This window comes from Fragaria vesca, linkage group LG2 (genome assembly GCF_000184155.1).
Source record: "Fragaria vesca subsp. vesca linkage group LG2, FraVesHawaii_1.0, whole genome shotgun sequence".
NCBI lineage: Eukaryota > Viridiplantae > Streptophyta > Magnoliopsida > Rosales > Rosaceae > Fragaria > Fragaria vesca.
This window is the reverse complement of record NC_020492.1, coordinates 10,097,008-10,106,911: the sequence shown is the minus strand read 5'-3', so window position 1 is coordinate 10,106,911 and position 9,904 is coordinate 10,097,008. Positions and strand designations below refer to the sequence as shown.

Genomic DNA, 9,904 nt, shown 5'->3' with positions numbered 1-9,904 from the left:
GAGAGAGAGAGAGAGTTTTGGGCTTCTCTTACCCGGTCCAAACTAAATACCCAACAAAATAAAGCCTACTAAAATTTACCCCTTTTTACAAAAATAGTAACTTTCGTTTTTAGACCATAACTTCTTCATACAAACTCCATTTTAAGCGTGCCACGTGTCCACGAACTCTGTTTAACGTTCTCTACGACTTTCATGAAGAAAGTTTTCCCAAATTCGAAACGGAAGAAAAAGTCAACTTTTGGAGCCTTAAATGGTAAACAGTTACTTAAAACGGTAAAATGTCAAAGATATACCAAAAGTAAATAACCGTAAATTGACTTAAGAACCGGGATGTGACACGTTTTGCGTTAAAAAACCTTATTGACATATACTTTGTTGCATCAAGGTGATGTATTTGTTTACATTGATAACTGTACTCATCCACTAATTTTAAATTCCTGTTTAGAGAAATTAATCATAATATAACATTAGTAAGGAAGATCAGAAAACACCTATTTCTATTCTAAAACATTTTAACGACTTCATTAAATCTTATCTGAAATTGCTAAATGCAGAATCCTAAAAGATACTTGTGTTGTTAATCTGAGTCACACTCACTTGTTCCTTTGTTTTACTTTGTGCCACAAGTATGAGAACAATAAATAATTTCTAATATTTTAGAGAATCACTTCCTAATCTGTAGTCCATATGTCTCAACATTCTGCCTTTTTCTGATCTTTTTGCATCCAGGATTTACAACTGGAGAACTCTGATAAAGTCAAAAACGTGGTATCTATTTTAGTGAGAGGCCTCTCTCCCCACGTTTCTTGGCTTCATGGAGGGCATGCCTTCCTGAATTGCCTTCTTTTCTCCAGGTAATTGGATTCATTTTTGGTTCAATTGACATTTTGCAGTCTTTAGATCATATTTTCTGTTTAATTTTTCTTTGTTATTTATTAATACAATTATCCAGTGTACTATTTTGAGCATATGGATTTGTCAAATTTTTATGAAATGTCATTTTTTATAGGGTTATTAAAACGTCAATCCTCCAATTGAGGGGCTAGCTGCCTAGCTTTAATCAAAATTATATACTTTCTTCTTTTATAATTTACTGGTGGGTGTTTTTTTTTTTCTTTTTGAAAAGAACTAGTGAGTGTTTATTTTATGTTAGTTTTGATGGAAAGTGGAGTTTAATATTCCATGTTAAATTCCTTTTCTCAGATCTATAGTTTGTGAGCCCGTCTCTCTCTTCTCTGTTATCTCATGTTCTTCGTTTTCGTCTGTCTTCTTTCTTCTCATCTATATCCGAAGAAAAAAAAATCTGGCTTTTAACAGAAAATTCCTCCTTGATCTCACAGAAACCACTGATCTTCATCTAATTAATTATCTTCGTAGGTGATCCAGGGATTCGAGGGAAATCATAGCCATCTGCCGTTTCTTGCTCCGGCGACATGGTGATGGCCATCGTGAAGCAGCAAAAGCCGGATCTAAGAAAAAGGTGCTGCCCACCCTTTTTACAATATTGACCGACTGCAGAGGTATATGAGTTTTTCAATTATAGATTTAACTGCTGAAAATTTGATGGGTTCATCTTGTCCCTTGTTTTGGTTGTTGTCATGCAGTGGGTGAATTCAACCTGAGGTTAGTCATATGATATCCGATTAAAGATGTCTAGTACATATCGATATTTTTCTTTGCTAGCTATATCTATTTCAGTCTGCTTCAATGCAGATACAATTGATTTTGAAAGATGTGATCTAATCTTGTTCTCTAACCATCTGCTCTCTGTTTTTAAGTATGCAAGGATCACCATCATGATGCACGCCAAGTTTAACTGGAAGAACCTCAACCAGATCGACCCTATCAGGATATGATTTTAGAGTTTCAAACGATGTATGGGTATGTGCATTTCATCTCTAATTGAACCCATCCCAAAATCCATCCCCGAGTTGGAGGCTGAAACCATGACTGAACCCAAGAACATATGATATCATCGTTGACACTGATCATCGCTGAACCCATCCATCCCAAGACATATATATGAAATCAAATGAATGATCTTGAATTCTGGATATGAGTCATCATCCATCCCCAGAATCTCGATATTAGACCAAAAACATTTATATAAATAAAAAGAAAAAAAAGAACCGATTATACTATGATTGAATGAAAGCTGGGCCTACATGATTATTATATTCTAACTTATGCCACAGTATAAACAAATATGGCTTTTCTTTAGATTGTCACATCTCTAGAGCGCACATACCCAATATTTGTGGGTGTAATGTGGCAATTTGGCTTGCCCACACACGTATGTGTGGCATTTTAGGTTAATTTCCCACACAATATGTGGGTGTTGATCTAAATTGTAGTGGTGTGACCAAGTCTTTCCATTAGGTTTGGTTGGTAGTAATTTGGGTGAAACAAAAGGTTCATCTTATACAAAAAGATTAAGTTTATAGCACTCGCCACAAAAACTTTGGTGCAAAGATAAGCAATGGTAATGACTTAATTTCAAATGAACCGGTGTAAAGTTACAAAGTTCATTTGGTTGCAAATGCATAAGTAGATATATTCTGTAGAAATGTAGGCTTGAGATTATTGTGAATTCTTATTATATATGTATTAAATTTGTATGAACTTGTGCAGATTAACATGTGGGCACAGAGATCCAAATTCATCAAGTGGTACAGCAAAGATAGAGCAATAGAGCAAGTGAAGATCAGCATATGGTTTCTCGGGCTTAAGCAAAAGGTTCTTTCTAGGTCTAGGTCAATATACTACATTGTGCACTCCTAAAGTCTTAATCTGTAGTGAGGTTATGGGATGGGAGGTGGGAGACAATAAATATCAGAATATTTTTATTTACTACATTGTAATTTACTGTATAAAAGTATTTTATTATTTTTGAATCAATTTATGTTTTAACCTAGCTCATTGATATTAATACATTATGTCTATAGCTTATGTCATAATTCATATCCAGTCATTTGACAACAATACACTTCATTAAGAATGCTCAGTAGTGTTCAACACTTGATTGTTCCTCATAACAACACGCAGGCACAAAAACTAGTATAGAGCATCCGCAAGCTTTGGCTCTTAAAACTGTTAGATTTAATGCACAAGTAGTTGTATGAAATGATATGCGTCGAGACGTGCCAAAAGTTATGTATTTCCATTATACGAACTTGTTTGGAGCTAAATCTTCTAGATAAAAAGGTGTCGCCTTAGATTTTGGTTACTTAGGGTGCCTTCTCTCTCGTCTTTTGTTTTAGCTCCCATGTTCTGTTCTTTCCATATGATGTTTTTTTTTATTGATGCGACTTTCCATATATGTCATTGAGCCGTGAATCATACCAACATATACATGAATCATACTATAATATAGAATGTGTGATGAGAAATTACTGCGTAAACAAGTAGTGGTCGACTTGCATTGTTATGTATCATGTTGGGTAGAAATATGCAGTGCCAGTTTATCCTCTGGATTATGAGGAACGTGCCAATTAACCTCTCGCCGACTCGCCGTATCCCGGTTTAATGTCAATAATTCCTGAGTTCTATGATAACTGTATGATGTTCAACACAAGTTACTTCAAATGATAATCTAGCTTTGACAAAATGTGAAGTTTACAATTTAGGAGTAATTTCTGGAAAAGGCATTAAGCTAACAGAAGCTTACAATCCATATGGAACGACAATTCAGAGTTCTTATGACAAACCAGCCCAAAACGTGAGACTTGAACCGGCCCACTGCGATCTTGGAAATAAAAGGCATAAGAAGAAGTGCCAAGAAAGAAACCCTAGCACTGTTCTTCGTATCAAAAAGAAAAATAACCTATAGCATATATTGTTCTTTCGCGTTCTCATTGACCCGATGCGAGCTCCCATGCATGGAGATGTAAGAAACCTCGCCCTCTCCTTCGAGAGTCTCTGCGTGCGCGCGCCTCTTCTCCTGGTGTGAGTTTTTTCCATTAAGCTTTTACTATTGAATTCTACTTCTGTTTTGGTTAACAAGTTTGAGATATATATTGCCTTCTCTACGTATTATGTGGTTTCTTTTCTAGCTTCTATAATATCCTGGTGTTTGTGTAATTGGCTTAATCTTTTACAAACCTATACTCGAACGCGTGACTCCCATAGACTTGTTTTCTCATCTTTTATGGGTATCTAACAACGGAACTGCAAACAAACAGGCACGAATACTCCTGTCGAATTCAGGTCCGACTTCAGAGGACCAGTGGCTGGTGGAGGTGCTTCCACGGACGAATCGGAGGACCATGTCTGCTTTGCAAATTGCAATGTGTCACCCTCCTTGTGATATATTTGTTATAAGGTTCACCACCATGAGCTTTGCCCATACTTCCACCATGGCTATGAAATCATTTGTGGATATGTACGTGGTAATATGTTTGATGGTGAGGATAATTAAGTTGGTTTGTACCTTTTGTGGTGGGAGAGCACACCACTGCTTAAGGCGAATTATTGTTCCATTTGCGATTAATAGCTAGCTTTAAACAGCACAGCACGTATGAATGGCCGAAGGTCGACAAGGATCGTACGTGCTGCCATGTATAAATCGGATAGAGGCGACGAGAGGCTATCAGCTGGGTGCAATTTGAGTCCCTATGTTCCAAAATCATTATCAGGAAAGATCTATAAATGTTCCAACTCTTTAATATACCTGAAATGCTTTACTATTTATTAATGGTGTGTAGGATTTACTTTCTTGTTGTTGTTTTCCTATATATTATGAGGGAATTACTTTGGTCCAAATACGTACCAACTAATCAGAGTTCAGAATATGATGACATACTGATATCCCACATGCATGTTATGCATGAAGTGGATGTGTTTGCAGCTGCTTGGTTTAGTGTTCTGATATTTTTATTAATTTTGCTGCAGACGAGAAAAAGAAGAATTTCTCAAGAGGCTTAGGGAAGAGCTGAAGGAGCTCGAGGCAGACATGCAAAGATTGAAAGATCAGGCAGTGTGGAGAAGATATGAAGATGAAGTTGAAGAGAGCAAATGCAGAAGAGGGGGATTATATATGTACGTTTCTGATAGTGATGTGATGATGGTGAGAAAGCAGATAAAAAGGATGAAGCTCGGTTCGTGGCTGACCCCAGTTATCTAGAGCGTCAGCAAGCTTTGGCTCTCAAACTGTTCGATTCCATGCACTAGTTGTATGAAATGATCACTTCCGTTGAGCCTGCCTAAGGTATATCTCTAATACGATGAACTACGTACAATGAGCTCAATCTTTCTCATAAAAAGGTGACACCATATATAGGTTTTGATTAATTAAGTAGTGTGCTTCTCTTTCTAATTTTTTTCCAGTCCCATGCTCTGTTCTTTCCATATATATGATATTGAGTCATAAACTATACTTTCATACAAAATGTGTTATGAGAAATTGTAGCCTGCTGTGTAACGCAAAGTTGCTTCGAATCTGATGTCAACAATTCCGAGTTTCTACGAAAATTTTAGTGCGTACGTACTGACAAAATATGAACTTAGGACTGGAACTTCCTTAAGAAAAATAAAAGACTTTCTGGAAAAACCTTGTCCCGAACCGCAGGACATTTTACTTAACAATGTCTAAATAAATATTCAGAATTTTTCTACTATACATATGTGTATAGCATATATTAAACCGTCAGTGTATAATAACTGAACCCTAAATATCAAGGATCAAATCTGAATTGTAAAAGATAAAAACGAGAAGACCAAAGGACCAAGAACAACTACCTCTCTTCCAAAGCCTTCACAATTTGCGCTCATTTTCTAAACCCTGGCCCTCGTTGAGCTACTTCGTCACTCGTAAGGCCTTCATAAGGTTACCTCTCTCTTTTCACTCTCCATGGTGGCTTAAATCCCAGAGAGTTGAAAAGGTGATGTACTTCTTTCATTTTTGTTCTTGAAATCGTTTCTTTTTCTTTCTCGACACAACTCTGGGTTCAAAAATCGAAATGACATTCTTGTTTTAGAATGCAGATAAGCGCAAAGGAAGCGCCTTTTGAGTCAGGAAAGGTGAAGATGGAAGCCTCACACAAGAAGAAGGGTAAAAGACCCAACCTTTTGGCGGATACAGTCTTCTCTTGGTCCATTGATGACGTTCTCAACGAACGGCTCTTCAAGAACAAGGTAAAATCACGTCTTTCGTGGTTTTACTGAGAAAAGGTTGCGTCTTTATGTTTACTTAGCATAGATGTAGATGAGTGAGATGGTAAATCTTGATGACGGTTATGAAAGGAGGTTCCTTTTTGGTTGTAGTACACTTTTCAGCTCGGAAAGACCTAATCTTTAACCCCCCAACTATTTTAATTTTTCTAATTTTTCCTCATGCTTTGATTTTACTGCAATATAAAAATGTAATTGATACTCTTTTTGTGGGTTTTGTTTTTCATTTGGTACTGATGAACATAGATCATGTGCAAAAGAAAAAGGGCTCTGTTTTGATTGTGTGTTGTGTTTGAATTCTGAAACTATGAGTACAAAAGCTTTTTGGATTTATTCAAATCTTTAAGATTCATGTAAAGAATTCATGCTTTTGTAAAAAAACGGCTTTACAGAATTCTTAAGGCAGCTGTTACGGTGAATACAAGTTGTTTTCAATGAAACATGGAGTAAGTACTGATTGTTTGTCCATCTCTCTGTTTGTAAGTACTTATTGTGAGTGTTTGTTATTCTAGGTGGAAAAGATTCCCGAGTCATTTCACTCTATTGAGCATTATTTCGGGTGTTATCTGTATCCTTTATTGGAAGGGGAAGAAACACGAGCACAAGTCCATTCCAGTATGGAGACTATTCACAGTGCACCATATGCTATAGCAGTTTCTTTTGAAAATGCGAAGCCATACGGAAGAAAGCTTTATAATAACAAGGTTGATCACTGGCGAAACAGGTTCAGTGACTGGCAAGGAGCCATATAAAACTTTTCCTGGTGATCTTTTTGTTTTAGCAAATGCTAAACCTGAAACTGATTCAGATTTACAAAGGGTAGGGCGGTCGTGGGCTTTTGGTTCAGTCTCTGAAGTGTCAGAAAATGAGAACAAGGATGACACTACTTCTCTTTATTTTAAAATCAGAGCTTCCAAAGAGCTTGAAGTCTTAATGAGCACAGCACCATTGTTTGTGGTTTTCCTATTGAACTTAATACCAAATGGAAGAATATGGAAAGCTTTGCACATGTCCAAAAACCTGAAGATTATCAAGGAGGTTCTGTGCACTGATTCTGTGGTAAGAGCTTTGTAAATTGTGATAAGTTCTGTATATATTGATTAGTTGAGTTAGTACATTCACTAATATGGGAACTAGTTGTGTTGCATAAACTATAGATGATGCAAGATGTAATGTCATACTAGTCACACGATAGCAAGCACTCACCTACTCGGTGTATTCAGCTTTTTACACATCTAAATAACCTTTACTATATCAGTCATAATTTATCAATATTGAGACCATATCTTTCGATTTAAAGTTCATGAAGAAATATGACAAATGTTTCCTCCCTGCTTTTCACTCTAATACTTGTGTACCACTGAAATTATGTATAATGGTTTTTTAGATGTAATCACATATTTGTATCTGTAACTCCTTTCTTTAAACTGACATATATTGCTGGAACTAACAAAAGACATTATGCTGGAAGTATGAGGATGGACGTAGTCGGAAGAATATGGTTGAGGTTGCTATTGTTTCACAAATACTGCGAGATTTGTACAAAGGTATATTGTGTTGCATTCTTCCACGTGTTCTCATCTCAATTTTTTTCTCTTTCAATTTTTTTCCTTAATTCATTTATTTTATGTGATGGTGCACTTTAGTTTCTCATCTGGTCATATTTGTCAGTAAATTTCAAATTGTCTTGGTAAGTTTAAATTGTGTTGGTAAGGATAAATATTTATTCGGTTTAGAAAGTTAAAGCTCATCTACGAGTTATTGAACTGCATGCGAGAGTTCTTATATCTGCCCTGTGCTTCATAGCTTCTGGCGGGACTGGTTTTGTTTAGGTGGTGAATGTATATAGTTTACAAGAGTGAATAGGTATTCTTTTCCTTTTCTTCTTCTGATGCATGATGCATGATCATTGTATATGGTTTATTTATTGTTCTATCATAAATCCTTTAGTAGAAATGTAGGTTTTGATCCATTAAGCATGTGTAGTATAAATCCTTCAATCATTTTCTCAAACGAGCACACAAGTGTAGAAATTCTATCACTTTTATCTTCTCATAATGGCAATTGATCGCTTTTGGTTTTCTCTTTGTAATCAGAATGGGTTGACTCAAAACATAATATCAGTATTGGTGTAGTTTCTCCATACGCTGCTCAATTAGTCGCACATGAGGAAAAACTTGGACACGAATATAATAATCTTGATGGATCTATAGTGAAAGTGAAGACAGTTGACGGGTTCCAGGGTGGTGGGGAAGAGGACGTCATTATATTTTCCACTGTACGATCCAATTGCCAACAGTCTCTTGAGTTTATTTCAAAACTGCAGAAAATTAATGTTGCTCTTACAAGGGCAAGGTATGTTCTACATAAACCTGCTGTATGCTTTTGCATCTTTCTTAATTAGCTTGATGGTAATAACTACTGATTCTCTGATGTTTTCAGGCACTGGCTGTGGATTCTGGGGAATGAAAGAACTCTATGTGACAATGAGTCTGTTTGGGAGACCTTGGTCCTCGAAGCTAAAAATCACCAATGCTTTTTTAATGCTGAAGAAGACAAGGATTTAGCCAAGGCCATACTACAAGTGAAGAAACAGTTCGACCAACTAGATGATTTGCTTAATTCTGACAGTCTACTTTTCAGAAAAGCTAGATGGAAGGTAATTGAAGATATTGATTTTTGTTATTACTCCTTGGTTACCCCTAATTCTAAGAACCTGATGTTGTGCACTTATCAAAAGTTACTGAAATTGGTTGGTCTGCTCTGTAATTTTTTTCTTCAGGTACTTTTTAGTGATAACCTTTTGAAGTCATTCAAGAAACTGAAGTCAGTCATTTTGAAGAGGTCAGTGCTAAATGTTCTACTAAAGCTTGCCAATGGCTGGAGACCGAAGATGCAAAGTTCAGATATACTTTGTGGTAACTCTTCACTGATCCTGAAGAAATTTAAGGTTGAAGACCTATATACTGTTTGCCCAACAGACATAGCAAAGGATTTGAGATACATTCAAGTATTGAAGAGTTGGGGCATAATACCTATAGAGGATACCCCAAGTTGTGCTCGCTCTCTTCCGTCATTGTTATATACGGATGAGTATATTAGTCTGTGTAAGGAGAAATGTCTCAAGGGGTACGTCTTTTACCTTCCAGAATATATTCCAGATGATTATACAGATAATCAGCGTTTTCTTTTCGTCCATGATTTTATAATAATGACTCTACTCTTAGCAGTGATATAATATATTATATTTCTTCTTTTTTGAATTTCTATCTAATTATCGGTGTGTACTTGTGCATGTTTATATATTTGTTTTGTTCATGGTACTAACATTTCTACTGCCTTTGAATGCTAGGTATGCCAACTCAAATACAGATACCGAGGTAGAGGTTGACTATAATATAGTTTCATGGCATGGAACCACAATTTTGTGGATCCAGTTGCCAACTGAATTACTTGTTGGAGTAGATTTATTTGCAGCTTCAATCCATAAAGGTATGTACAACATTGTAAATTTCTTTGTGTGTGTTGTGTGTGTGTATATATATATATATTTATATCATTCTGTGTGAATATTTGTGTCATTATTCATTTTTCACTTATATTTTCAGATAACAACCCAAAAACTAACTTCTTGGATTATGAGGGATTCATGAGTGAAGTTGAACAGAAGTTTGTACTTATCATCAAAGGCGTGCATGCAACTTTATGTGGAGATGGACATAGGTGTGACCAAATG

The 9,904-nt window shown here is 36.1% G+C and overlaps 1 pseudogene across 1 annotated transcript in view; it reads left to right on the top strand.

Annotated features, from left to right (window-relative positions):
- Nucleotides 1–2,008, top strand: part of LOC101291308 — a 7,573-nt pseudogene extending 5,565 nt beyond the window's left edge. The window contains exons 2-4 of the transcript XR_184135.1: nucleotides 730–854; nucleotides 1,378–1,623; nucleotides 1,779–2,008. The product of XR_184135.1 is annotated as a pentatricopeptide repeat-containing protein At2g13600-like (transcript). The remainder of the gene's footprint in view (nucleotides 1–729; nucleotides 855–1,377; nucleotides 1,624–1,778) is intronic.
- The last annotated feature ends 7,896 nt before the right edge of the window (nucleotides 2,009–9,904 follow it).